The sequence below is a fragment of the Centruroides vittatus genome, unplaced genomic scaffold, assembly GCF_030686945.1.
Source record: "Centruroides vittatus isolate TY-2023 unplaced genomic scaffold, ASM3068694v2 contig_549, whole genome shotgun sequence".
In the NCBI taxonomy this organism is placed as follows: domain Eukaryota; kingdom Metazoa; phylum Arthropoda; class Arachnida; order Scorpiones; family Buthidae; genus Centruroides; species Centruroides vittatus.
This window is the reverse complement of record NW_027122325.1, coordinates 3,297,288-3,303,287: the sequence shown is the minus strand read 5'-3', so window position 1 is coordinate 3,303,287 and position 6,000 is coordinate 3,297,288.

Below are 6,000 nucleotides of genomic sequence, written 5' to 3'. Positions count from 1 at the left end.
GGCTCTCACCACCTGTTCATCCTCAATGTATATGCTCCACCCTCAGAGGACATCCTTCCCCCTCTTAATGCACTAAAGGGGTATATTAATGAACTCTCCGCAAACCCAATCCTGGTATGTGGGGATTTCAATTCAAAATCCCCCATCTGGCATAGCCCGGTCGAAGACCCTAGGGCCATGCGGTAAGTGAATTCCTTTCGGAAATGGACCTCCAGTCTCTGAATACTAGCCAGCTGCCTACTTTCTCTAGCAGCAATGGGGAAAGTTGGATTGACTTATGTCTTGCAAACCCAATCCTGTTGAATTTTAAAATCACTTGCCAGACCCAATTGTGTCTATCAGCAAGTGATCACGCCTACATTCTGACCACGATCCTATTTGCAAACTGCCCAGAAAAATTGACTATTCACAACATCACTAACTGGGACCTATATCAGGACTATGTAAAAACTCACTGGGATCCCACTGAGCTTACCTCTATCAATCAACCACATGATATTGATTATGCTGTTGATCAGCTTCAAAATGCTCTCCACAAAGCTTACTTTCACGCCACAAGAATAAAAACCAGTAAGCCCTCAGCCCCATGGTGGAGCCAGGAACTTGCAACCCACAGGAAGAAAGTGCGTGTAGCTAAAAGAAAGTACAGGAAAGAATCAGATCCTTACAATAAGCAGAAACTCCACCAGACCTACCAAAGGTATTTTAAAGAATATAAAACCCTGATCAATCGGACTAGGAAGAAATCCTGGCAAAATTTTTGCAACGCCTCCAACGAACGGGGACCCTGGGCAACCCCATACTACACGTCCTTCAAGAAAAAGAAACTGCTCTCAACCCCGGCTACCATCGCAAACTCTCAAAACTTTACCAACACCCTAGAAGACACCTACAAAATAATCTTCTCCGAACTGTTTCCTCCAGATAACCCCAGTACGGACACCGACTACCACAGACAGATCAGGAAACAGAGTATGAACACCTCTTCTGATGTAAATGACAGGCCTTTCACCACTCAAGAAATCTCCAGGCAATTTAACAACATAAAAAAACGGAAAGCATCAGGACCAGACTCTATAGATTGGAGGATGGCTCAGCAAGCTTATGCAGCCATTCCCACCACATTCTCAGTCCTTTTTAATAAATGCCTTGACTGTGGATACTTCCCAAAAAATTGGAAGGAGGCCTCCATTAAACTGATACAAAAGGATAAGAACACCCCTCCAAATAAAGCAACTGACTATCGCCCCATCTCCCTTCTCTCTGTGGTAGGGAAGGTGTTGGATGCCTTAATGGCTGACAGGATCTTACATCACTTAAATGCTAATAACATCCTAAACCCCAACCAATTTGGATTCATGAAAGGGAGAGCCACCCACCATGCTCTAGAAAAGGTCATTTCCTACGTTCAGGAGGCCAAAAAAAGGGGGAACCATACTATCATGGTCAGCATCGACTTCAAAGGGGCATTTGATCATGCCTGGTGGCCAGCCATACTGGCCACCCTAGCCAATGTCCACTGCCCCCTTAACATCTTCAATCTGCTGACAAGCTATCTCATGGAGAGGTCTGCCCTGGCCGTGGAAAAAGGGGAAACCTTACATAGGACTGCCATCACCAGGGGGTGCCCCCAAGGCTCAAAGTCTGGTCCACTCCTGTGGAACATTTTATATAATGGGATCCTAAACCTCACAAATGACACCTCCCATCACGGGAACCCCCACATTCAAGGGTATGCAGATGATACAGTTATCCTTCTTTCTCATCAAAACCAAGGAACTCTTCAAAATTATACTAATAACTTTCTGGATCTGGTCTACAAATGGAGCAAGGATAACAACTTAATAATCAACTATAACAAATGCTCTGCTATGGTTTTCCCTAAAGGAAACCCCCTAAAAAAGAAGCCCACTATCAAGATAAACAGTGAGAAAATTCAAATTGTTAACAGTTTAAAATATCTTGGGGTCATCCTTGACCCTAAGCTTTCATGGAAGGATCACGTTTACTATGCCTATAATAAGGCCATCAGAGCCAGCCATAGCCTAAGGTCCATAGCCAGAAACGGTTGGGGCCTCAACAGCGTTAACAGCAAACTCATCTACAAATGTGCTATTGAACCCATCCTCACCTATTGCTGTGAGGTATGGGGGTACGCTGTAAATAAAGTCCACAACCGAAAGAAACTGCTCTCGGCTCAGCAGAAAGCGGCAATCGCTATCACTAAGTCCTACAACACCGCTCCCACTGACGCTCTCCTAGTGATCGCAGGTTTGGCCCCAGTCAACCTTGTGATCATCCAAAAATATGTAATGAACCTCTTAATGGGCAAGCTCTCATCCAACGTTAGCCCTGATACCATCCACAAGATGATCAATCATCACAATCTTCCGGACACAATACACCCCCTGATCGACGAAATCGCAAACTGTGGCCTTGACATCAAGAAGGACCAAACTTCCGTCCACCCGGCGAACAGCATTACCTACGACTTTGTCCAATATCCACCACTGCCCTTGAAGGGACTCAGTTTCTACACGGATGGCTCCAAGGCCCCAGGTGCTGTCGGTGCAGCTGCTCACCTGGTGGATCCCCAAGGGAAACTTTTTTGGAATGCTGCTTACAAACTGTACGAGAATTGCTCTGTGAATCAAGCAGAGTCTTTAGCAATTTGGAAGACTCTCCAATATATCCACGACAATATCCGGCAGTTCACTGGGAAAAGGATCAACATAATAAGTGACAGCAAAACTGCACTGCATCAGATAAAAAAAGGAAACCGTAAACTCCCAATCATAAGTAATTGTCTGGACACATTATGTGCCCTTGCTGGTGTGACTCTCATTACCTTTTACTGGGTCAGGGGTCACTCCGGCAACATCGGCAACGAAACTGTGGACAATTTGGCAAAGAAGGCTCATAAAGTAGCCTCCAAGTACTCCTACACCTCCGTTCCCATCTCCTTCCTCAGGAAGGAACTCACCGCCATCACTATGTCAAGGTGGCAAAATGACTGGGACAGTAGCCACACTGGACGGAATACCCACAACTTCCTCCCGGACGTCAACAGTAGCTCCCGCCTCACTTTCCTGAGTACGACTCATTCTATTACGCAGATTCTCACCGCCCATGGCAATTTTAAGTGCTACCTTCATCGTTTCCTTAAGAAGGGAAATGGACTTTGTGACTGTCTTGTAAAGGAGAGGGACGACCCTTTCCATCTAATTTTTACCTGCACCAAGTTCATTCAGCATCGCCAACAACTCAGAGACCTGACAACCCATAAAGGGCACAACTGGCCTTGCCACCTTAGTGTATTCCTGGAGGACAAGGACATATACACCAATTTCGTCAAATTCGTTAACAACCTAAATTTATCAGACTATCATCTCCCAACTGCTACTCAATCCAACATGCCAGCTATCTCATCGGATAACCACAGCCAGACTCCATAGCATCAGGACACATGGTTGGCAACCTTCAAAGGACCACACTTCAAGGACTTATTTGGTATCTCCAATAGGGTGCTTCTCCCTCCTCATTACTCTCACCGGCACCATCCTATGTTTGCAATTGTATTGTAAGCCATACCAAGGCGCCTTTATTATTGTTCTGTTATCCCACCTATTAATTCTTAGGTACTGTAATTGTATTTTGTAATTTTGCCTTTCTACGTCTTAACAGGCGGTTCCCAGCAGGCACCCTCATCCTCCTCTTCCCTCCTCTATTTCCTTTCCTAATCCCCCCACCTCTCCTTTCCCACCTTCTGGCTCCTCCTTCCCTCCTCTCTTCTTGTAGGGCTATACCTCCGAGTAAGGCCTCTTCCCCTTTCACTTATTATTATTATTATTATTATTATGACAATAACAGAAAATATAATGATAAATGGAAGGATAAATTTCCTTGGATTAAGAAAATAACCGATGGTTCTGAATCCGCATATTGCAAATTAAGTAGGTGTACCATACTCCCAAGATTATCCAATCTTTCAAACCATGACAAATCAGACAAGCACAAGAAAAATACTCCATCTACATATCAAACTGTTCTTCCTGTCACAAAAACCAGCAAGACAGTTGATGATAAAGTTAAGGAAGCCGAGTTACAGCTTTCAGTAAGTATAGCCTGCCATAGTGCAATAAGATCAATCGATCACCTTGGTGAAATTATTGTGAAACAAGGGTGTGGAAGTACTCTAGGCAAAATCAAATTGCACAGAACTAAATGCCTACTTTCTGCTGAAAAATGTAATTTCACCTGTTTTGAAATCTGAACTTATTGAAGACTTGAAAGATAAAAGGTATGTAATAATCATGGATGAGTCAACTGATGTTTCAACTCAAAAGTATTTGTGTCTTTTAGTAAGATTTTTTAGTAATTTAAAACAGCCATCACCACTAATTTTTTAGGATTAATTCCTGTTCAAAAAGCAACAGGAGAAAATATATTTAATTTAGTTTCAGATGAAATTCATAAATGAGGCCAATCTTTAACAAATTGCATTGGTTTTGCCTCGGATGGTGCATCTAATATGGTAGGATGCTATAATTCTGTATGGTCTAGATTGAGTGAAATTGCTCCTTTCTGTGTGCAGTATTAATGCATATGTCATTCTTTAGCGCTATGTATTCAATATGCTGTTTCAAAATTACCTTCTAATATTGGATATTTGTTGATTGAGATAACTAAATGGTTTAGAAATAGCAATTTAAGGTGCCAAGATTTCAAAGAGTTGTTTAATGTTTTAAACTTTTCAACAGATTTTGTTAGAACTGCACCACTTCCCTTTGAAAAAACATCTTCAACTCGCTGGCTAGTTCGGGGAAAGGTCATGTATAATTTATTAATGAATTGGGAAGAACTTAAAGCATATTTTATTTCTGCAGAAGTAGCAGAACAACGATTTGACACGAAATTTAAAGCAAGAATGATAAAAGAAATGATCTTGGATCAGACTAATTATCTCTATTTCCATTTTGCAACTCCGATAGTTCAAGAATTTGAAAGGTTAAATGGCCTTTTTCAACAAAATAAAGCAGACCCTTATCAGTTGCATGAAAATTTATTTTTGCACTACAAATCTTTGCAAAGTAGACTTTATGATGGTAATTATAAGAAAAGTATTTCTAAAGTTGATTTTGGAATGAAATTTTTGAATGAATGAGATAAATACCTGCAAGTAAATAATAATGATGAAAAAATCAAGCAAAAAGTTCTAACTATCAAAGAAAGATGTTTACAAATGTATTTTTTTTTTTTTTTAACTCTTTCCGCCCTGTGGGCACTAAGAGGGCCTCTTTTAGTAGGCCCATTATGGGTTCGGCCAGGCCCACAATGGGGCGACCGGGTGGTGAGGGACGGGGCCCGACATATCCGAACGGACCACCCCCCGAAAAATTCCTGGGGATTATTCGACCCGTTCGGATTCGATCCCGGGTCCCCCAGAGCGGTAGGCTGCCACCTTTACCGCTCGGCCATCCGGCCCTTGTTTACAAATGTTAGAAGAAGCTTTAAATCAAGTTCAACAAAGACGTCCATCGGCAAGGAATTTATTTCAAGATCTAGCGCAATTAAGCCCAAATATAATTTTGAACCAAGCTTTACGACCAAAGTTTTCTGAATTGCCATTTTTGAATTTAGCACAAGACAATCTTAATATGATTGAAGAGCAATACAGAAAATTACTTTTTGTCAATTGGATGGATGAAGATCAATTTAAGGAATGTGGAATACCCAATGAGAGTGAGCTTTTTTGGCAAAAAATATTACTAAATCCCCAATTCAAAGAACTTGCGACTTATGCCCTCAATTGCCTAATAACACCCATTAGCAATGCTACAGTAGAGAGGGTGTTTTCACTTTTAACTCACTTTAAGAATAAGGTAAGGAATAGAATGCAACTTTCTCTTCTAGATGCAATTATTAGGATTAGGTCACAACTTTTGTTCTCAAATATATGTTGCAAAGAATTTGTCCCTTCACATAAAATGTTAGAGTATT